Source organism: Callorhinus ursinus, unplaced genomic scaffold, assembly GCF_003265705.2.
Source record: "Callorhinus ursinus isolate GAN/ISIS: 27379988/994484 unplaced genomic scaffold, GSC_fseal_2.0 scaffold14, whole genome shotgun sequence".
Classification (NCBI taxonomy): Eukaryota; Metazoa; Chordata; class Mammalia; order Carnivora; family Otariidae; genus Callorhinus; species Callorhinus ursinus.
Genome location: NW_027397076.1, coordinates 45,446,962 through 45,471,504, shown reverse-complemented (window position 1 = coordinate 45,471,504; position 24,543 = coordinate 45,446,962). Strand labels below are relative to the sequence as shown.

General features: G+C 41.0%; 1 protein-coding gene across 4 annotated transcripts in view; it reads right to left on the bottom strand.

Annotated features, from left to right (window-relative positions):
• The window catches only part of R3HDM2 (R3H domain containing 2), a 156,466-nt gene extending 133,606 nt beyond the window's left edge, over window positions 1-22,860 (bottom strand). For all 4 annotated transcript variants that reach the window (XM_073900789.1, XM_073900788.1, XM_073900787.1 and 1 more), the window contains exon 1: window positions 22,669-22,860. The gene's annotated coding sequence lies outside the window, so the exon portion shown is untranslated. The remainder of the gene's footprint in view (window positions 1-22,668) is intronic.
• Between the last annotated feature and the right edge of the window lie 1,683 nt (window positions 22,861-24,543).

Genomic DNA, 24,543 nt, shown 5'->3' with positions numbered 1-24,543 from the left:
AATGAAGGGGGGGAAATCGGAGGGGGAGACGAACCATGAGAGACTATGGACTCTGAGAAACAAACTGAGGGTTTTAGAGGGGAGGGGGGTGGGGGGATGGGTTAGCCTGGTGATGGGTATTAAAGAGGGTACGTATTGCATGGAGCACTGGGTGTTATATGCAAACAATGAATCATGGAACACTACATCAAAAACTAATGATGTAATGTATGGTGACTAACATAACATAATAAAATAAAATTATTAAAAAAAAAAAATCCCACAGGGATGCCTGGGTGGCTCCGTAGGTTAAGCGTCTGCCTTCGGCTCAGGTCACGATCCCAGCGTCCTGGGATGGAGTCCCGCATCAGGCCCCCTGCTCAGCTGGAAGCCTGCTTCTCCCTCTGCTGCTCCTCCTGCTTGTGCTCTCGCTATGTCAAATAAATAAAATCTTTAAAAAAAAAATCCCACAAACTTCTGAATTCACACACATGCAAAACAATTCCATGCCCTAAAATTCACCTGCAAGTACCTAAATATAATGCTCACCTGATCTCTAGCTCAGATGTAATGCCCCATCCATCCAGGTAAAGTATAAGAACTGTACTTATCAAGTGTAATTTGGGAGACAGTAAGGAAAGAATAGTGAGTAGCTCCAGCAAGTCAGCTAGGAGGGGAAAAAATTATCCCTTCCACACCCAGAGCCTAGGCTCTAACAAGTTTTCAGCAACAGTCAAAATTCTCAGAACAGTCTTGATTTTTCACTGGACTCTGTGTCTTAATTAAGTAGTCTGAGTGACAGTGCAAAAATTAATTTGAAGCTACCTTTCCTCTTCTTTACTCCAAAAAGCTGATTCGTCTGTCTTGACTATTAAAATCCCCAGAGATTTCAATTCTGCAGGAGCTCTACATGATTCTAAATTTAGACAATAGAAATAGTTGGAAGGCAATTCATTTTAATATCTGAACTTTTATGTTGCCAGGCAGCTAATTTCTTAAGTAATCTTAGAGCGGTCATCTGCATAAAAGAATAAATATATAAGCCATATAATCACTGATAGGCTAGTAATGGTGTTAATTAAAATATTATCTGTAACTTCTGGACATGACCTACACCCCCCTCCCTCCCCAAAACAGGCTATATTTCCTCCACAAGGAAAACGGGATTTTAAATATTTCAACAGAACATATTAATAGCACATCATCACTTTCCTTACAGCTTGTTTCCACATCAATGGAACATATAGATAGGTTTAATGGGCTTTACCTTCAGCATAAAATGTTTTTGTGGAAGGAACTGACATATCCCGTTTCACGTAGAGTCCTAGAGCAGGATGTTTTCAAGTTCTCGGACTGTAAGTGATTAGGGCATACTAGATCCCAATTCTAAGGCTATTTTGGATTCTCTAAAACATCAGACCTCATAAGGAGCCACAGAACCATACTCCAAAAGAAATGTTTGATACAGGGATGCCTGGGTGGCTCAGTCTGTTCGGCGTCTGCCTTCAGTTCCGGTTGTGGTCTCAGGGTCCTGGGATAGAGCCCCGCATCGGGCTCCTTGCTCAGCGGGGAACCTGCTTCTCCCTCTGCCTGCCGCTCCCGCCCTGCTTGTGCTGTCTCTCTGTCTCAGAGATAAATAAATTTTTTAAAAAAATATTCAATATAATAAATACCCTAACCATGTCAGTTTTCCTAGATTGTTCTCAAAGTCCAATTGTAAAACATATATACAGGTGAATGCAAAGTTCAGGTTCAAAACACTAAGTATGAAAGGCCTGGTTTGGAGTTTTCCTATCCAAGGACATTTTAATTCAGACAGCAGAAGATACAAAGAGGGAAACAACTCTTAAGTGGCTGAACTACAGGAAGAAAAGATCTGGATTACAGGAGAGTAAGAAGGATATGAAAACTTATTTTCACCTTCACACCAAGTTAGGAAAAAAAACAACACAATGTCAATTTTCTGCACAATACCTTGCCTCTGATGGCAAGTCATCAGAGCTGCCTCTAACAGACTTCATTCTGAGTTTAGACACTTCATTATCAGGTACATTTGGGAAGACACAGAAGGGTCTCAGATCTAGAATCCACTCAATTTTTTTTTATTGGAAATAACTGATACTATAAAGATAGCAAAGGATAATTAAGAAAATGAAGTCATTCCCCTTTTAAGGAATCATTTGCCACTAAAGGAATCAGGGTTCCTTGCTGAAATGATTGATTCCAGGTCTGAAGCAAGTGAAGTACAAAGTGAGCCCAAAACACCTTGTAGTGCCAGGGTGTAAGGAAGTCCTCAAAGCCTGCCTGGGTCATGTCAAAAGGACACAGGAGTCAGTCTGATGGGGCTCACATTGACCAAATTTACAACTGCCATTTTTTTAAGTTTATTTATTTTCATAATCTCTACACTCAATGTGGGGCTCAAACTCACAACCCCAAGATTAAGAGTCGCTCACACTTCTGACCAAGCCAGTCAGGTGACCCACTGTATTTTTAATACTGAATACTGTCAATATTTTTGACAGCAGTGAATTGTAACATGATGGATTCTTTTAAAATACCCAATCTACAGTGATCCTCAAAAACAAAAAAAGAGGGAGGAAAAGTAAAACTCTTCTTTTTAGAACACCACCAACTAGAAAATGTAGAAGTAATGAGAGAATCAACATTTTCCAACCACCAATGTCATAATCAATTCAAGCAAGGATCGTAAGTGCATGTTAATACCACTGGGTAAAACATTAAGGAACAGAAAAGTCACACATTTTTAAAAGTATCATCCCACAGACTGTTTCTTAATTACAAAGGGAAAAAAAGTACCTTTACAAAGAAGAAATGCAGCTGACATCAACTTAACTAAGTGATCAAACTTTGTATCACCAACAATGGGACAAAGGGACATCATGTACACAGAGACACGTATAACATCTTTTTGTCAAAAATGTTTAACCTGAATCTAATCATGACAAATTCAAATTGTAAAACATTCTTCAACGTAACTACCCTGGACTCTACAAAATTATCAATTACATGAAAAACAAAAAAAGGGGGAAGAGAACTGCTCTGAATTAAAAGACTGGGGAAAAATGACCGTTAAATGACAACATACAACCCTTGAATAAATCCAGGATTGGCAGGAAGGAAAGTTATAAAGCAATATCTCAATTGTTGAGATAATTGAGGAAATTTGAGTATACACTATACATAATCATAATATCACTAAAATATTTTGAATGTGATAATGAGTTTTATAATACTATTGTGGTGATAAAGGAAAACAACTTTAAGCAATATTTGCTTAAGAAATTTGGGGGTGGGGGTGCCTGGGTGGCTCAGTTGGTTAAGCGTCTGCCTCCGGCTGATTGTGATCTGAGGGTCCTGGGATCGAGCCCCCCACGGGGCTCCCTGCTCAGTGGGGAGTCTGCTTCTCTCTCTCCCTCTGCTCCTCGCCCTGCCCCTCGCACACACTCTAAAAAAAAAAAAAAAAAAAAAAAGAGTTCCCTTTTCTCCACATCCTAGCCAACACTTGTTAGCTTATCTTTCTGATGATAGCCATTGTAACTATAGTATGAAGTGGTATCTGTGGTTTTGACTTGCATTCCCCTGATGATTAATGATGTTGAGCACCTTGTCATGTACATACTGGCCATCTGTGCGTCTCCTTTTAAAAAAAAGGTCTATTCATGGGCCCCTGGGTGGCTCAGTTGGTTAGGCGACTGCCTTCGGCTCGGGTCATGATCCCGGAGTCCCAGGATCGAGTCCCACATCGGGCTCCCTGCTCAGCAAAGGAGACTGCTTCTCCCTCTGACCCTCCCCCCTCTCATGTACTCACTCTCTCTCTCTCTCTCTCTCTCTCTCTCTCTCAAATAAATAAATAAATAAATCTTTTAAAAAAAAAAGGTCTATTCAGTTCCTCTGCCCATTTTTAAATCACATTGTGTTTTTTCTATTGAGATATATGAATTCTTCATATATTTGAGGATATTAACCCCTTATTGGATATAGGATTTACAAAATTTTTCTCCCATTCAGGCTGTTCATTTTGTTGACAGATTCCCTTGCTGTGCAAAAGCTTTTTATTTTTTTAATTATTTTTAAAAAGATTTTATTTATTTATTTGACAGAGCGAGACACAGCGAGAGAGGGTACACAAGCAGGGGGAGTGGGAGAGGGAGAAGCAGGCTTCCCGCGGAGCAGGGAGCCCGATGCAGGGCTTGATCCCAGGATCCTGGGATCATGACCTGAGCCAAAGACAGACGCTTAACGACTGATGCCCCTTTTTAATTATTTTTAAAATAATTTCTATGCCCAACATGGTGCTCAATATCATGACCTGGAGATCAAGAGTCACATGCTCTATTGACTAAGCCAGCCAGGCACCCCCTCCACCCCCGTGCAAAAGCTTTTTAGTTTTGATGTATTTCCACTTGTATATTTTTGCTTGTTACCTTTTGTTTTTGGTGTCAAATTCAAAAAAATCATCACAAATAGAGATGTCAAGGAGCTTATTGCCAATGTTTTCCTCTTAAGAGTTTTATGGCTTCAGGTCTGTTTCCAAGTCTTTAATTCATTTTTTAATTTTTACGGATAATGTAAGATAGTTGTCCAGTCTACCCAACCCCATTTATTGAAGAGACTATCCTTTCCCCATTGTATATTTTTGGCTGCTTTATCACAAATTAATTGGCCATATATACCTGGGTTTGTTTCTGGGCTCTCTATTCTGTTCCATCAATCTATGTTATCTGTTTTCATGCTATTACACACCATTTTGAATACAATAATATAGTAATATAGTGAAGTCAAGAAATGTGATGCATCCAGTTTTGGTCCTCTTTCTCAAGACTTCTTTGGCTATTCAGGGTCTTTTGTGGTTCCATACAAATTTTAGGATTCTCTGTTTTCTGTGAAAAATGCCACTGGAATCGGGATAGGGATTACACTGAATCTATAGATTGCTTTGGGTAGTATGAACATTTTACTAATATTAATTCTTCCAATCCATGAGCATAGACTATCTTTCCATTTATTTGTATCTTCAATTTATTTCATCAATGTCTTAGAGCTTTCAGTGTAGAGGTCCTTCACCTCCTTCGTTAAATTTATTCTCAGGTTTTTAAAAGATTTTATTTATTTCACAGAGAGAGACACAGCGAGAGAGGGAACACAAGCAGGGGGAGTGGGAGAGGGAGAAGCAGGCTTCCCGTGGAGCAGGGAGCCCGATGCAGGGCTCGATCCCAGGACCCTGGGATCATGACCTGAGCCGAAGGCAGACGCTTAACGACTGAGCCACCCAGGCACCCCTATTCCTAGGTATTTTATTATTTTTGATGCAATTGTAAATAAGACTATTTTCTTAGTATCTTTCTGATAGTTCATCATCAGTGTTTAGAAACACAACTGGCTTTTGTATATTGATTTTGTATCCTGCAACTTTACTGAATGCATTTACTAATTCTAACTTTTTTTTTTGGTGTTTAAGGTCTTCTACATAAAATGTCATATGCAGAAAGTGACAGTTTTACTTCTTCCTTTCTGATTTGGATGCCATTTATTTCTTTTTCTTGCTCAACTGCTCTACTTAGAACTTCTAATACTATGCTGAATAAAGTGGCAAAGAAGGGGCACAGTCGGTTGAGCATCTGACTCTGGGTTTCAGCACAGATCATGATCTCGCAGTCGTGGGATCCAGCCCTGCACCATACTCCGTGCTCAGTCTGCTTCAGATTCTCATTCTCTCCCCTTCTCATCTTCCCCCGCTCACTCGATCTCTCTCATTCTCTCTAAAATAAATAAAATCTTTAAAATAAATAAAAATAGGGATGCCTGGCTGGCACAATCGGTTAGGCATCTGCCTTCGGCTCAGGTCATGATCCCAGGGTCTTGGGATCGAGTCCCACATCGGGCTCCTCGCTCAGCGGGGAGCCTGCTTCTCCCTCTACCTGCTGCTCCCCCTGCTTGCTGTCTCTCTCTCCCACTCTCTGACAAATAAATAAAATCTTTAAAAAATTAAATAAAAATTAAAAGGTGACAAAAGCTTTCAGCTATTCACTGTTCAGTATAATGTAAGCTGTGGGCTTGTAATATATGGCCTTCATTATGTTGAGGTGCATTCTCTCCGTATCCACTTTATTGAGTTTTTATCATAAATGGATGTCAAACTTTGTCAAATGCTTTTTCTGCATTTATTGAGATGATCGTGTTTCTTAGCTTTCATTTTGTTAAAGTGGTATATCACACTGACTGATTTGCAGATGTTGAAACATTCTTGCATCCCTGGAATAAATCCAACTTGATTATGGTATATAATCCTTTTAATGTATTGTTGAATTCAGTTTGCTCATATTTTGTTGAGGATTTTTGCATACATGTTCATTGGGGATACTGACTTGTAATTTTCTTTTCTTATACTTCCACTGTCTGGCTTTGGTATCAGGGTTATGCTAGCCTCTGAAAATAAGTTTGGAAGTGTTCCCTCCTATTTTTTAAAATAGTTTGAGAAATATTGGTATTAATTCTTCTTTAACTGTTTCACAGAATTCACCAGTGACACCATCTGGTCCTGGACTTTTGTTTCTTGGGAGGTTTTTGATTACTGGTTCAACCTCCTTACCAGTAATGGGTCCGTTCAGATTTTCTATTTCATGATTCAGTCTAGTTAGGTTGTATGTAGTTATCCATTTCTTCTAGGTTGTCCAATTTGTTGGAATATAATTGTTTGTATTTCTTAGGATCCTTTATTTTTTTGTGGTATCAGTTGTAATGTCTTCTCTTTCATTTCTGATTTTGAGTCTTCTCTCTTTTCTTCTTGGCAAGCCTAAATAAGATTTGTCTATTTTATCTTTTCAAACAACCAGCTCTTTGTTTCATTGATCTTTTCTATCATCATCTTTTTAGTCTCTATTTCATTTATTTCTGCTCTGCTCTTTGTTATTTCCTTCCTTCCACTAACTTTGGGCTTAATTCTTCTTTTTCTAGGTTTTTTTTTTCCTTTTGGAGGGGAGCAAAGTTTATTGAGCAATAGTAAAGTGATAGTACAAAGCTTCCAAAGAGGGAGGGGACACGAGAGGGTTATCCTTTTTCTAATTTCTTGAGGTATAAAGTTAGTTATTTGACATCTCTCGTTTCTTAACGTAGGCATTTCTCACTATCAACTTCCGTTTTAGAACTGCTTTTGCTGCATCCCATAGGTGTAGTATTTTATATATTGTATTTCCATTTTTATTTGTCTCTGGGTATTTTTTTATTTTTCTTGATTTCTTCTCTGACCCAATGGTTGTTCAATAAATAGCATGTTGTTCAATCTCTACATATTTGTGAATTTCCCAGTTTTCTTTTTTTTAAAAGAACTTTTTTTTTAAGATTTTATTTGACAGAGAGAGAGAGACGGAGAGCATGCGCAAGCACACAAGCAGGGGGAGCAGCAGAGGGAGATGGAGGAAGGGGCTCTTCATTGAGCAGGGAGCCCAACGCAGGGCTCAATCCCAGGACCCTGGGATCATGACCTGAGCCGAAGGCAGACACTTAACCGACTGAGCCACCCAGGCGCCCCTCCCAGTTTTCTTCTTGTAATTGATTTCTAGTTTCATACCATTGTAGTTGGGAAAGATTCTTGATATGATTTCTATCTTCTTAAATTTATTAAGACTTGTTTTGTGGCTTAACATATCGATCCTAAGAATATTCTGTGAGTACTTGAGAAGAATGTTTTTTCTCTTGATTTTGGATGGAATGTTCTGTGTATATCTGTTAAGTCCATCTGGTCTAACATGTCACTTAAGGGAATGTTTCCTTATTGATTTTCTGTTTGGATGCTCTATCCCTTGATAAAAGTGGGATATCAAAGTCCCCTACTGGGGTGCCTGGATAGCTCAGTCGTTAAGTGTCTGTCTTCGGCTCAGGTCATGATCTCAGGGTCCTGGGATCGAGCCCCACAACGGGCTCCCTGCTCCGCGGGAAGCCTGCTTCTCCCTCTCTCACTCTCCCTGCTTGTGTTCCCTCTCTTGCTGTGTCTCTCTCTGTCAGATAAATAAAATCTTAAAAAAAATAAAGTTCCCTATTATTGTATTGCTATTTCTCCCTTTTTCTGTTAATATTTGCTTTATATATTTAGGTGCTCCCAAAACCTACCCCTTTCTTATTTCCAATTAACAATACCATCCATTCACCTAAGACAGAAACTGAGTCATTTATTCACAATTCCTTTCCTCTCCTTCCACATTTAACCAATTTCCAAATTCTAGCACCATCTCCTTGATCCATCTGATCTTCTCAGCTCCTATCCCCTCTTCTCTGCTTCTATCACTTCTGGGCAAAGAATTTAGTTAATGGGGCAAGAGCTCTTTTTTGCCTCCCACAGAGCAGCCAGCTATGTTCCTAACGGTAACTGCTCTACTGGCCTCTATCCCTGAATAACTAAAAGCCTCTGACCTACACTTGATGGATATGTAGCACAAATGAGAAATAAATTGTTGTTTCAAGCTACTGAGAGTGGGGGTTTGTTTCTTACCCAACATATCCTGGTCTATGTGGATTTCAACTTCTTCTGCATGGGCTACTACACCAGCCTCCTAACCAGTGTCTCCCCCTCTACTCTATATCCCCTATAAATATTTCTCCAAATTACTACCACAGTTACTCTTATAAACATTTCTATGACTAAAATCTTCCAGGATGCATGGGTGGCTCAGTCGGTTGAGCATCTGACTCTTGGCGTCAGCTCAGGTCATGATCTCATGGGTTGTGGGATCAGCCCCAAGTCAGGCTCAGCGCACAGGAAGGCTGCTTGAAGATTCTCTCCCTCTGCCCCTCCCCCTGCTGTATGCTCTCCCTCTCTCTCTCTCTTTCTCTCAAATGAATAAATCCTTAAAAAAAAATCTTGAGATTTCTCTTTGCCTCAAAATATTCCAAATTCCTTAATATAGCTCTTAAAGTCTACCATAAAATCAGGCTCTCTATATATCCTCTCCAGCTATTCAAAATAGTGCTGTATCTCCATACATACCTTATTCTTTAATATTCCTAGGTCTTCGCTCAGGCTATTCTATCTACTTAAAATGCCTTCCCACCCTCACGCCACCTCCCCGACCTTTGCCTGCCTAGCCATATAAGACCCATAGTCAGCTATCCCTCCCATTCTCTCAACAGCTATTCAAATTTGGCTCTCTTTTCAAGGCCCCTATTTTTTTTTCAAGGCCCCTATCTTAACAACCCTCCTTAACACATCAGGCCCCTAACCCAAAAAGATAAGTCTTCTACATCAAAAGGAATAGTAAGGCCCTACGGCCTTCAAGTTCTTTTGTTCAGATACCAAACATCTGTCCCCACCCCTTTCTTGACCTTTTCCTTCTATTGTAATAAAGAAGGTAACAATTCTACCTCTGTTCTGGATTTCATCTTCTCGACATGCTCCAGGACTTCACTCCATTATCCCCACTCTCTATTGTCTTTCTCATTCCCCAAACATATAAATATGATCAAGTCTCTCATCTTAAAAAAACTCTTCCTTGAACCCCACAATCCCTCACTACTATCCTCTGTCTCCACCTCTTTGTAATGACCTTGAAAAACGGCTTATTTGCCTTTATTTTCCCCACCTCCTATATATTCCTCAATCCAATGCAATTTGGGCTCTGCTCTCATCACTCCAGTGACCCTTTCACTGATGTCACCAATGACCTGAGTGTGAAATCCAGTAGGTTCTTTTCTGTCCTTACCATACTTGACCTTTCTACCCCACTTGACATGATTGCCTTCCTCCACCTTCAAACTCTCTTCTCTAAGGTCCTATCACACATATTTTATTGGTTTTCCATTTACCTTCCTCACCTCCTCAATTTTCTTCCAAGACTCCACTGCCACTAGTCACACCTTTAACTGTCAGTGTTCTTCAAGACTCTCTCCTCAGCCTTCAACTTTTCAGTTTCCAAAATGATCCTTAGATGACCCAACCCATCACTTCAACTACAGTGTGTATACTGCTGAATCACGAATGTCTCTCCAGCCTCAAATTCTCTCTCCAACTCCAAGCCGGTACACCCAACTTCCTTTCAGGCATTTCCTATGTGGTTCCATAGGTACCTCAAATGCAACCAGTCTAAAACCAAACACCTCACCTGTATTTCCAAACACACAACTTTCTGTATTCCCTAACTCATAAATGATGTCACCATCCACCCTGGTATGGAACCCAGAAAGCTAAGACAAGACCTCATCCCTCTCAGCACTACTCATTCTCTCTCTCTCATTCGAATGTGCGCGCATACACACACACCTCCAAGTCTAACTGGTTCTACCTGCTAAATATCTCTTGAATCTGTTCATGCCTGTGCACTTGCAGGACCACTTCAGAGCCTATGTCTTATCTGGATTATTTTGACTGCCCTTAAACTGGACTCCCTGATGCCAGTATATTTTCCAATCCAGTTCCCAATTTGTCACAAGTGATCTTTCTAAAAATTAAGTCCTTCAAGGAGCGCCTGGATGGCTCAGTTGGTTAAGCATCTGCCTTCAGCTCAGGTCATGGTTCCAGGGTCCTGGGATCAAGTCCATACTGGGCTCCCTGCTCAGCAGGGAGCCTGCTTCTCCCTCAGCTCCCCTCTCCCCTGCTCATTCTCTCTCTTTCTCTCTCAAATAAATGAAATCTTTTAAAAAAATTAATAAATAACATGGAATTTTTACTGTGTGTCTGGGGGGTGTTGGACCCCTAACCCCTATGTTGTTCAAGGGTTAACTATACTTTTGTGTAATCTATAATAAAACATGAGCTCCTTAAGGATAGGGACAATGTCTTTTTTTTTTTTTTTTAGTTTCTTTGGCATATAACAATATCTAATAAATAGGCACCTAAACATCTGAGTGAATAAGTGATTTGGTCTTTTCATAAATTTTCTTGATGTTAGGTATTTGGAGGCACTTGAAGATCCCTCTTTCTATTATAAAAATACAGAAGGACCAGAAGCTAAGATTCTTTTTTTTAAGATTTTTTAAAAGATTTCATTAATTTATTTGACAGACAGAGAGTACCAGCCGGGAGAGGGAGAAGCAGACTGCGACTGAGCACAGAGCCTGATGTGGGGCTTGATCCCAGGACCCTGGAATCTTGACCTGAGCCGAAGGCAGAGGCTTAACTGACTGAGCCACCCAGGTGCCCCTAAGAGAAGATCTTCTAACAGAGACTCATTCTAGGAAGAAAACATACAGGTGACACTTATTTTAAACAAAGACTAATAATAAACAGATAGTTTCTCTGATTTCTAAGCTAATACTATATGGTAGGCTTGCAGTACACCAAAGCAGCCTATATAAAAGGATTAAATCTGTGTTAGGTGAAAAAAGCTGGGTGGTAAAACGAAACAGTGGCAAGTGAGTCCCTATAATTATTATTTTTGCTTTTTTTCCTTCTCCCCTCCCTGTAATTATTTTTTTAAAGATTTATTGATTTGAGAGAGAGAGAAAGAGAGGGAGAGCACAGAGGGAGAGGGAGAAGCAGACTCTCCACTGAGCAGAGAGCCCGATAATGGGACTCAATCCTAGGACCCTGAGATCATGACCTGAGCCAAAGGCAGACACATAACTGACTGAGCCACCCAGGTGTCCCCTCCCTGTAATTCTGCATTGAAAATCTATCATCTTTTCAGGGGGCCTCATTTGGCAGAATGCCCTTATTGTGGGCATTGAGCAAAACACAAGTCAACAATAAAGGACAAAATGAAACAGAGAAAACAGAATTTTGTGGCCTAGAACACATAATGGACCTGAATAGATCCTATGTCTGCATCCAGCCAGTCCACTAAGTTGAAAAGACAACTGCCATTTCCCAACCAAGAGACAGACAAGCAGTTATGAAAGCAATGTTAATTCCAAAGGAAAAAAAGGAAGAAAATAGAGCACACAGAAATAAAGCAGTGTTTTCTCATACCCAACATTAACTTCAACGCTGTTTTGTTATTTAACAGCACTGGAGAACATCAGAGACTAGTAATTTGATCACGTTTAATACAGACAGTCCTTCTATGATAGGCTATGCTTGCTGACTGTGGCCACCAAGCTGGTATAAATAAAACTCAGGTACATGGAAAGTATGCTCATTAATATCTGCAGATACCTCTTTGTCCCTCTTCTGTATGATTAAGATTTTTTTTTATTCATTTGAGAGAGAGAGAGCATGTGAGAGCATGAGCAGGGGGGAGGGCCAGAGAGAGAGAGGGAGGAGAAGACTCCCTGCTGAGCAGGGAAGGCCAAAGTGGGGCTTGCTCCCAGGATCCTGGGATCATGACCTGAGCCAAAGGCAACCGCTTAACTGACTGAGCCACCCAGGTGCCCCCCTCTTCTGTATTATTAGCTAAATATAGGTGGAATAAAATACCGAAGCTAGCTTAAGAATACATTAAATGGAGCTTCAGTCTCAAGTGTCCACATTTTATTTTTTTTTAAGATTTCATTTATTTATTTGAGAGAGACAGAGATAGTGAGAGAGAGCATGAGTGGGGAGGAGAGGGAGAAGCAGACTCCGGCAGAGTAGGGAGCCTGAAGCGGGACTCAATCCCAGGACCCTGAGATCATGACCTGAGCCGAAGGCAGATGCTTAACCGAAGTGTCCACATTTTAAATCAACAGATGTATCAAAAAGTATTACTGTACCTAACCTTTAGAGATACCTCCAAAAGTAAGTTTTCCTCTACCCTAAAAGGAAGTAGACCATCAACTCCATTCTACATATGAAGACATTGATTCAGTGCAATTATTGAGATTAAACTCAGAAAAGCATCAGAGAACTTCAAACAGGGTTAAAAATTCAGAGTTTTAAACAGTGGTTTTGATTTTATTTCTCATAAAGCCTATACAGAAACCAAACAAATCTGTATTCTTTCAGTAGTCCTATCTTGCTAGTCAAACATACATAATTTTTCAGCCATTACATTCATTCAAAAAGAAAGAAAAAATATTTCTGCACTACCATAAAGGGAAAATAATGCAAGTATAAAACCCTATTTTGACTTCATAATCAAAAATACTGACAGGATGGAGAGTAAAACACAAAGAATAACTTTTAAACCAAGTAACTCTGAAGGGAAAATAAAAAGATTGGAAAGGGGGATAAGTAATATAAGGTTGAAGACACTGTGATAATAGGAAAGGTAACACTTTGATGGTACAATCAAGAAGGGTAAAAACTTAGGTCAGGGTTTCAGTTATTGGCCTTAGTATAGCTCTGATCCAAATCAAGACTCAAACAATGATCTCTCTTGGGTATGGCATTAGCTAGGAGAGGCAAAACTGGCAAAATCACAATCTAGAACATACCCCTCTAGAACATATGCCTCAAATCATCTAGTTTCTTTCTTTCCTTCTCTTCCTTACAGTTAGTAGAGGAGTAAGACAAAAATCACATGTTTTAGAGAGCTCTTTTGGCACAGGAGAGATCACGATCCTAGCAAATTTAACTTCAGTGTGAGCAGAAACTCAGAATGGAATATAAAGAGAGAAATATGATAGGGTAAAGACAAAGGGGAACCCAGCTTTGTGGAAAGTGGTTCAAAACAGACAGAAAAAATAAGAGGTTTAGGATGCCTTGAAAGGGTTCCAGAACATGATATCCAAACCAGTGAAGGTTTTTGTTCTTGTTGTGTTGGGGAACAGAGGCATTCAGAGGAAACAATGGTTTATCCAAGGCAGCAAGGTGAATAGGGAGGGTGAAAGAACAAGTAATTTATCTGTAGCTGATGCCTAAGCCTGAAAGCAAAGGAAAGACAGCAAAATATAAGGCAGGTGAGGTTAAAACACCCAGGTTAAAACAAATCAAAACAAAACAGAACAAAAACAACCTTTGTACGGGGAGCAAAAAAGAAGACATTAAAAGGTTACAAGCAGGGCGCCTGGGTGGCTCAGTCGGTTAAGCGTCTGCCTTCGGCTCAGGTCATGATCCCAGGGTCCTGAGATCGAGTCCCGCATCGGGCTCCCTGCTCTGCAGGAAGCCTGCTTCTCCCTCTCCCACTCCCCCTGCTTGTGTTCCCTCTCTCGCTGTGTCTCTCTCTGTCAAATAAATAAATCTTAAAAAAAAAAAAAGGTTATAAGCAGCAGAAAAATTATAGACTTTAATCTTCTTTTGGCTGAAGAGTACAGAACTAAATGAAAGATTAGAAGGAGCAAGACTAGGATAGGAAGGCCAGTTCAAGCCCATCACAGTTATCCAGATGAGAGAGGATGGTCTCCTGAACTAAGAAAGTGGCAATGCTAATGGAGAGAAATGGAAAGATTCAGGACAGACTGAAGAGTTAAGTGTCTACGTAACTTATAATTACTGGGTGTTAAAGAGTAAGGACTCGAGTTTAACATCGAGGTTTCTTGGCTTATGCACCTAGGTGGTATCATTAACAGAAAAAAGAACTCAGAAGAAAAAATTTCCATGGAAAAATTATTTTTGCCTTAGTCATGCTGAATCTGGGATGCTAGGTGACAATCAAATGGAGATATTGAAGAGACCACTGAAGAAATGAGCCTAGAGCTCAGGTGAGAGATCAGAACTGGAGACACAGATTCACAAGTTGTCAGCTTATAGTAACAGATGCTAAGTGAAGCCATCAGAGTGTATGAGACTGGCTGACTGTGTAGAGCAAGGTTTTTCTAAATGTCATCCAAGACAACCGACCAGAGACATCAGAAACACTTGGAATGTTTGTTAAAGTACAAACCCCATCCCAAACCTACTAAATCAAAATCTCTGGAGGTTAAGACCCAGGAATCCACATTTCATTCATTCATTCAACAAATGCATATTGAGTGACTATTCTAGGTCCTAGGAATACAGCAATTATAAAATAAGTAAGGTCCCTGTTCCCATAAGGTTTAAGTTCTAGGTGTGAACCAGACTACAGACAAGAAAACAAACAAGATAACTTAAGATAGTGGTAAGTGCTGTGGAGATAATGAAACAGAAGAACGTGATAAAGCACAAAGGGGAGGTTATTTTGTATAGGTGGTCAGGGAAGATCTATGCAGGAAGCATCTGAGCTGAGACTTGAAAAATAAGAAGAGGTAAGGCAGGTAAAGATCTGGGAGAATAACATTTCATGCAGAAGGAATTTTAAGTACAACGGCCCTGGGGGCCTTAACTGTAAGAACAGTTAAGTGTAATACAAGTTAGGTCAGAGAGGCTAGCAAGGGCCAGATCCGGAAGGCTTTTGTAAGCCTTAACAAATTCTCCAAAAGATGCTTATGCCATTAAAGTTTAAGAATGAGAGAGAGCCAAAATTCAGAAATCTTAAGGAAAACACACACTAAGAGATGAGAAGGAGAAAAAGAGCCAGGAATGCAAGTGGAAAAGAAATTAGTGTCACTGAAACATTTCAAGAGAGGGGTCAACAGTGACAAATGCTGCAGAAAAACTGAATAAAATAAGGATAAAAAGGATGAACAAGGTCTACCATGTTCTTCCCATTGATTTTGATGGCTGCTGGGAGCTGCCTCCACCAACAGCATTAGAAACACTAAGTGCCCACTTCTTGTGTGGGTATACATTCACCTGCTACCTACCCATAGCACGCTGTTTCCTGGAAGTTATCAGCTGGTTACTGTCCTAGATTTTCTTCTTCCCTTTTCGCACAGTCACAAAGGAAGAGTAAGTAAAAAGAACAATTTGTGAGTTTAGGGAGAAAATGTATTTCAAATGTATTCATTATTAAATTTCAATTGTCACTGCCTTGATTACTTTCCTGCTAATTCTCTGTTACGAAGCTTATAGAAGCTTTCACAAATCTAATCCACCTAGTTCTCCAAGGGACAAAGAATTACCTGATGCCCATAATGTTGCTCACATGCCAAAACCATGCATAAATTCTTACAACTGACATTTGCAACAAAAACACTGCCCCACAAAAATTATGAACCACATACCTGGAAAATTTGGTCTTTTAATATAAATGTTGACACCCCCTTTTTTTTTTTTAAGATTTTATTTATTTATTTGACAGAGAGACACAGCGAGAGAGGGAACACAAGCCGGGGGAGTGGGAGAGGGAGAAGCAGGCTTCCTGCCGAGCAGGGAGCCTGATGTGGGGCTCGATCCCAGGACCCTGGGATCATGACCTGAGCCGAAGGCAGATGCTTAACGACTGAGCCACCCAGGCGCCCCTGACACCCCTTTAAGGTCCAATGAGCTTCTAGGAAAGAGAAAGTGCTTTGCAGATATGAATATGGTTTTGATCATTAGTAATAACAAACACTGAAACACAAATATTATCAACATGAAATATACCAAAAGCATCCATACAAGGAAGATAACGGACAAAGTGGCAAAGGAAACTAGTTAATGAACTTATAACAGTCTATAGTTCGTACATCAGACAAGAACTATATAAAAGACTAGTAATGATTGGGGCACCTGGGTAAGTTCAGTCACCTGAGAGCCTGTCTTCGGCTCACCGAGCCCCGCATCAGGCTCCCTGCTCAGCATGAAGCCTGCTTCTCCCTCTCCCACTCCCCCTGCTTGTGTTCCCTCTCTCGCTCTGTCTCTGTCAAATAAATAAACAAAATCTTTAAAAAAAAAAAAAAAAAAGAAGAAGACTAATAACAGGAGCAAAATTATCTCCAAAAAATCTAGATAGAAGATGACCAAAACTTGACCAGCTTTTTTTCTCCCACTACAGACTCACAATTAACAAATGCCAACTAGAAATAAACTGAGTTCTTTTAAAACCTAATGCTTCATTTATTCTTATATTCTAGTTCTATAGGATAAGGACTTAAGCTGAGATCTTTCAGAACCTTTGAGTAATTGTATGGGTACCAAATTATAGTTTTTACTTGCTTGTAAAAGATTTGGAGATATTCAATTGAAAAAAAAAAGCTATAAAACACCTAGAGAAAAATGGAAGAATCAGAGAAATGGAAGAATCAGAACAATGGTCTGAGGGAAGAGACCTTACAGGAACACCAACAAGTGTCATTATTTTCCCCAAGAAAATACCCAAAAATGACTGCAAATTGTTTCCCAAGAAAAATCGAAGTCTTTGACAATTTAGAAAAGTCAGAATGTGAACAAGTAAGGAAGCAATCAAAGGGAATGAAAGATTTTTGATGCTTTTGTGGTTAACAAACTGAGGAATAGAATAAAATGAGTCCTTTAAAAACACCAGAAGTGTTTTCACTATTAAGAGACATGACTACCTGAGGCTTTTGCACCTTTTCTCTCATCTCTAATTGGGGTTCCCAATTTGAGAAGTTCTTTTTTTTTAAAGCACAGGAAAGCACTCTGGGAAACTTACTGTCAGACCTAGAAAGCTGAAACAGCTTTCCCAGTATAGGCTCAAACAACTGAACAACTCATAAGAGACCCTGCAGAAAATCAAAAGAACACCTGGATTTAGTAAGCATCCCAGAATCTCTCCTATCATACTTCCCAAGTGAAAATGATGAAATCAGTGGAGACTGTTGTAATTAAGAGCTTTTAACATCAATTTTTTTTTTAAGATTTTATTTCTTTCAGAGAGAGAGCACGAGCAAGCATGGGGGTGGGGTGGGGGAGAGCAGACTCTCTGCTGAGCAGGGAGCCCAACATGGGGCTCGATCCCAGCACCCTGGGATCATGACCTGAGCCAAAGGCAGACGCTTAACCAACTGAGCCACCCAGGCACCCCAACAACATCAATTTTAAGTGTTGGCAAAAACAGATATATGCTAAGGAAATCTAAGGGAACTCAAAAAGGAGTTAAAACAGATCAAGGTTAAGAAATCTTTCCTATCTCTGTTTTCAGAAATAAACTCAAAGTTAGGAAGGAATGACAGAGTAACTTCATTGGAAAGATGGGACACGTGCTACACTGCCAACCTAGCAACCATGGGGGCACCTGGGTGGCTCAGTTGGTTAAGTATCTGCCTTCAGCTCAGGTCATGATCCTGGAGTCTTGGGATCGAGCCCCACACCAGGGTCCCTGCTCAGGGGGGACTCTGCTTCTCCCTCTGTCCCTCACCCCACTCATGCTCTCTGTCTTTCTTGCTTTGCTCTCACTCTCTCACTCAAATAAATAAAAATTTTAAAACAAAAATAAATAAATAAATAAACTAGCAACCATGGTAAGAACAAAAGTTAATCAACCGCTAAAAGACTATTAAGTCAAATGTTTTCTACACAGAGAATAAGGATACAGCTGGAGGAAAATACTGAGACCACTGTGTGTGAAGAAGGTCTCTAAAATTAGACCCACCAACTGTATTCATGCATACACATTCAGTTATTTTTCCTACTTGTAAACTGGCAGCACATTCCACACAAGGACACTCAGAGTCCCTTATCCAATCTTACAAGGAGGCATAGAAAAACCTTAAAAAAACAAAACAAAACAAAAAACAGCATACACTGTTTCACAAAATTCTCTCCTCTGCACTTCCTGGGATCATGCAACCAAAATGCAACACTTTTTATCCCTTCCTCAAAATATGCTTTTTCCTGAAAACTTTCCTTGAGTTTATGAAGAGATCTGGCACAGGAATAAGCACTGCATCATTCAGAAATCATTACCTACACTGAAACATTGTCAGTACTCAGTATTATCTATCAGAGCTGAGAACATGGTATAGAAATGGTTAAGTATCTCTAGAGCATGAGAAAGACTTCCTAGAAACTTTGTGAAAGGATTTAAAAGAGGGCAATAGAAGTTTAATAGAAATATTTATCAAACTACCTATGTCAAATTATTCACAAAATAAGAACTACTAATCTATTTCTGACGCTGTTACTTCTTTACTCTAATACCAGAACCACATCCAGTCCAAATAGATACAAGATCCCCAATTCTGGGGTGGCTCAGATGGTTAAGCATCTGCCTTTGGCTCAGGTCATGATCCCAGGGTCATGGGATCAAGCCCCACATTGGGCTCCTGGCTCAGCGAGGGGCCTGCTTCTCCCTCTGCCTCTCTCCCTACTCATGCTTTCTCTGTCTGTATCTCTGTGTCTCAAATGAATAAATAAAATCTTAAAAAAAAAAAAAGATCCCCAATTTTTCCACCCTCCCACAAACTGTTCTCTCATAGGCCTGGCAGCTTTCAATGTCCTGGCAAAGGTGTAAGCAAAAACTTTAAGCTTTGCCACCAGCATTCCCACAAAGTGTTAAAACCCCTATCTCAACCCCCTTTGCCTTCCTAAGCTGGAGAAGAGTGGCCGGGACTGCCACAAAGAGAAACCTCATCTAGGCCACTCTAGCCAGAAGGTCAACAAAGGTAACAAATGCACCAACCAAGAAATGAGAAAGGAAAAAATGAGGGATAATCCACAGAATTCAGGAGGCCTGCCCCTTTTCTCCTCAGACTTAATATAGAATTTAGTTGCTAAAAATGCCCCCCCAAAATGGATTTATGAATAAAAGGATCAGATGTTCCCTAGAATGAACCACTCCATCATCGTTAGAGAAAGCTATTCTCATAGTTTTTTAGCTCAACCAGCTCCACATGAATGGGGGGAAAAAATATAACCCATAGAGCCCACACTGTAAATATTAACATCTTCAGTCTACTGAAAAATTCAAAGGGGAACCAGCCTGTTCAGTGCCTTGGGGCCAAAGAGGTAAGGATGGTAACTGTCTCATCAGGGAAGTGAACACACATCAATGGAGGAGCCTGAAGCGGGAGGTAAAAATTCTAGTCACATGAGATCTTACTATAATCTTCCTCTAGGGCCACCAACACCAAAGATCCCCTATGCTTCATCCTCTCTGCCTTCAAAGTGCTTTCATTCAATGAGCTGAAAGCACAAGACTTCTGTCAAAAAGAGAAATGTGGCAAGAAATGACAGAAAAAGAATCTCAAATTCTTCCAATGAGTACCTCACAAAATCCTAGTGAAAATTCATTCCACACTTCCAAGGACAACCAATCATGATCAAAAATTCATGACAAGGAGAAAACTGTTGAGCACCCAATGCATGGTAAGTTCTATGCTAAGTGCTGAGGACACAGCAATTAACAAAACAAGACTATTTACTCTCATTAAGCTTACTTTCTAGTGGGGGACACCAAACATAAGTACATTATAGGTTGCTAAGAGTAAGGAGAAAAATAAAGCAGAAAAGTAGGATAGAGAATTATGTAAAGGGTAGGGGGGTTGCAATTTAAATAACCAAGGAAATGTCACTGTTCAAGTGACATTTGAATAAAGAACTGAAGGAGGTGAGGGGACAAAGTTATGCGGCTTTATAATGAAAAAATGATCCAGGAAGATCTTGGGAGTAAATGCATAGCCCCTGAGGCAAGCAAAAGTGAGCCTGGCTGCTCAAGGAAGGGCCTGATCAAAGGAGTATGCTGGGGAGGAAAGGGTGTTACAGATCTAGGGCTTTAAAGGCAATTGTAAAGTCTTTGGTTTTTATTCTGAAAAAGCAAGGAAGCTATTTCCCCTTCAGACTCCTCTTTTCCATTAAAAAATACCTGGCACCCTATTTTTACATACCCGAATTTTTTAATTTTTGTTTTAAATTGTGGGGATTGGGGCACCTGAGTGGCTCAGTCGGTTAAGTATCTGCCTTAGGCTCAGGTCATGATCTCAGGGTCCTGGGATGGAGCCCCACATTGCATGAGCCCCGCATTGCATTGGGCTCCCTGCTCAGCGGAGAGTCTTCTCTCTCTCTCTCTGCTCCTCCCCCTGGCTTGTGCTCTCTCTCTCTCAAATAAATAAAATCTTTAAAATAAATAAATAAATAAATAGTGGAGATCTACAATATAGATCTTACAGTGGACACAAAGACAGCTGGAACAGTAACTGTGAAATTTAACTTTTGCTGACAGTTCATCAGACATTCCAGAAAGATTCTCTGTCCTCTCAACCCTATGGAGAACAGCAATGGGGGAAGAAAAATACAACTAAAAAGTGAACTGAATTAACCTAACCTACCACTTGGCACCCCTACTTAAGTCATTTTTTTAAAAGATTTTATGTATTTATTTGAGAGAGAGATTAAAAAACAGCATGAGAGGGGAGAGGGTCAAAGGGAGAAGCAGGCTCCCCACAGAGCCTGGAGCCGGATGTGGGACTCGATCCCAGGACTCCAGGATCATGACCTGAGCCAAAGGCAGTCGCCCAACCAACTGAGCCACCCAGGCACCCTATTTAAGTCATTTTTGTTTTGAAGTCTCCAGAAAGAGGAAAAAAAGGAAATACTGGAGAAAGGAGAAAAGGAAGAAAAAAAAATGCATGAGAAATTAAGAGGAGCCACTAACAACTAATTCAAGTGCCAATCTAACTATTCAAAAATACAATTAAAATGCTAGGAATGTGTGATATTCGGGAAGTAGAACCTGTCACCTCCTTCTTCCCCAGTCTCCATGTGCCCACCAACATCAGACAGAACTCAGGCTTCTCTATTTCAGTTAAGTCTATTTGAAAAAAAATTTATACAAGAACATTCATCCAACTGGGATCTGAATTTAAATTTTCCCACACCAACAGAAACACTGACTCGGAGAGCCATCTGAATCCCCATGTTCATAGCAGAATTACTGACATTGGCAAAGACAGGAAAACCTTAATGTCCATGGATGAATGAATGGATAAAGTTGGGGGGGTGTATAATTGAATATTAGCCATAAAAAATGAGGAAATTCTACCATTTGTGACAAACATGGATAGGCCTCGAAGGCATGTAAGTCAAAGAAAGAAACAGTGTACGATCTCACTTAGATGTGGAATCTAAAAAGACAAACGAAAAAAACAAAACACCAAGCTCATAGAAAAAGAGATCAGACTTGTGGCTACCAGAGGCAGAGGGTAAGGTGAGGGGGAATTGGAGGAAGGCGGTCAAAAGGAACAATTTTGTTATAAGTAGTAGGGATGTAAGGTACCACATGATGACTATGGTTGCCCCTGCTATGAGATTTATAGGAAAGTCCTTAATAGAGTAAATCCTAAGAATTCTCGTCACCAGGAAAAAAAAATTTTATTCTCTTTCCTTTTTTTTTTATGGTATCTATACAAGAATGATGGATGTTAGCTGAACCTCTATTTCAACAATCATTTTACAATATACGTAAATCAAACCATCATGCTGTGTGCCTTAAACATAAACAGTAATATACGTCAATTATTTCTCAATAAACCTGGAAAACATGTCTCATCATTATCCAAGAACAATTTACTGAGTGAATAATTATTCTGTGGAGTCACCAAAATCAGTAAGAGTTTTAAGAGGCTCACGAGTGAGTTATGAGCCTAAAGTAGGCCCAACTTTTAAGCTCCAGAAACATCTCCCTGTACATTCCAACTCGGATCCCTGTCCTCTAATAACTCGGATACCGGCATGATTTGAAACGCTTCAACACCTTTCCCTCCCATTTTTCCAATGCTCGCAGGAAAACGGAAACCCAAGAAACACATGGAGCTAGTCACCCCCAAGCACTACAAGGGCGCAACAGTTTTTAGGTCCCACCGCACAGGCCACAGGTGGCGCCAGCCCCCCGCCCTCTGCCCCGCGCCCCCCATTCCCCCGCTTCTCGCCTGCGCTCCCCGCGCACACTCGGGGCGTCTCGGGCCTCGGGGCCGTCCTTCACTGTGGGTTCCGGCCCTGCCCCACCGCCCCCAGGCCCGGGTAGCTCCAGCGCGGGGAACACAGGCCGGGGGGTCCTCCGCCCGCCAGCCCGCGCGGCCGCCACGCCCCCTCCCCACGGGCTGCCCACGCCGCTTGCCCCCTCGGCCGGGAGGTGGCCTCACCTCACACGGGCCGTAGCGGGGAGGGCGCCAGCGTCTCCGCCCGCCGCCCCGGCCCACGGCCGCTCGGCTGCGGCTCGGCCCCGACGGCCGGCGGCGGCGCGCTTCTGGGGGCGGGCTCTTCTCGGCGGGGGTTTCCCTAGGGCCCAGGGCGGGGGAGCAGGGGGGATTGGGGCGGGGGAGGGGAAAGGGGCTTGGGAAGGAAGGGGGAGAGGGGGAGAAAAGGGGGGAACCAAACCCGGAAAGGGAGAAAAGGGGGGAGGGGGAGAATCAGAAGGGAAGAAAGGCCCAGAGTCCGCCCCCCGCTGCGGCCTGCGCGCTACGTCACCACGTCAGGCGTAATCGTCAGCGCGTCCTGCGCCCCGCGCGTCCCTGCTTCCTCTGTGCCTCTCTCCACTGCTGCAGACGCCCCTAATCACCCACTCGCCCCGACTACCCACACGCTGTCCTCCCCGGCACACACGCACACGCCAGCGCGCTCGTTCGTTCGCTCCCTCCGCGTTACCTGTGTCTCGAGTCAGCAATCCAGATCCACTGCGATCCTCAGTCCTCAAGTCCATGAAGCCTGTCAGATTCACCCAGGATTTAAACATAATACTAATTACTCTAAAGTAATTTGAGTCTACAGAGCACTTTCAAAATAGCCTTTCACTTAGGACAGTAACTCCTGCAATAAATATTTGTAGTATAAATGGACAAAGATCACGTAGTAGGTGGATGTCCATTTTTTCCAGATGTAAAAATTTAATTCTATAAAAAGTTTTAAGTCCATCTTATTAAAATCATTATTACCACCCCCTTCCAAGATACAGTTCTTTTCCTTAAGAGTCATTTGAGTTTGCAACCTCCCCCATTCTGTCCGTTCTAGGCAGAATCAATTTAAGTTATTGGTCAGATGGACTTGGATCATTTACTGACCAACTCCCTCAAAGAACTGTAGTCTTACAGTGATAGAATTTGGCTATTAAATATTTATTATGCCGCAAGAACTGCAGTAGGCAAAAAAATAATTACAGTACAATGTAAGTGCTATAAATAGAGATATGTTCAGTGTGCTGTGGAAACAAGGAGCAATTGGTTGTTAGAGGTAAGGGAGATTGAGTAAGCTACAGAGAAGTTATGTGCTGTGTGCCTTAAACATGTACGGTGGATGTTTGGTTAATTTTCAGTAGAACAGGGGCAAAATTCCCACACCTTTAAACACATATAATAGATCAGGCACTGTGTGCAATGCTAGGAATATAAGGTAAGCAACAAAGATGACTGGCTAAGTGACTGTACTGCAGACAGAGATTAGGGGCATGGCATCTAGGAAAGAAGAGCCCAGAAGGGCAAATATTGGTGGAAATATTTGGCCCACAGACAAACCTGCATAGCAGAAATAATAAATTTTTGTTAAGAACTTGCTATGTGCCAGCCACTGTAAGTGCTTTACAAAATTATTTAAATCTCAAAACTCTGAAATAATCATTACAGATCTATAATCCCATATTCAAAGTCCATAGGGCCAGACATGTTTCAGAATTCAGAAAATTTCAAGTTTTAGAAAGGTAAAATGATACACATACTGTATATTATATAATACCCCCAGGGGTATCCCATAATCAAATAATTGATATTTCTGGAGTAAAAATGTATAAATAGTCTCAGTACATTTTTTTAAAAGATCATAGATAACCTCCCCTCTCTTCAGTTCACCATATGAAAAGTGTATTATGGGGGTCTTTTGGATTTTGGAATCATGGGTAATCATGTTTCCCATTTCTCCAATGAAGAAATGAAAGCAAGAAAGTTCAAGTAACTTGCCTAGAGTCACACAGCTAATAAAAGGAAGAGAGAGAATTTTGACCAAGGTCGTCTGGTTTAAAAAACCTATCC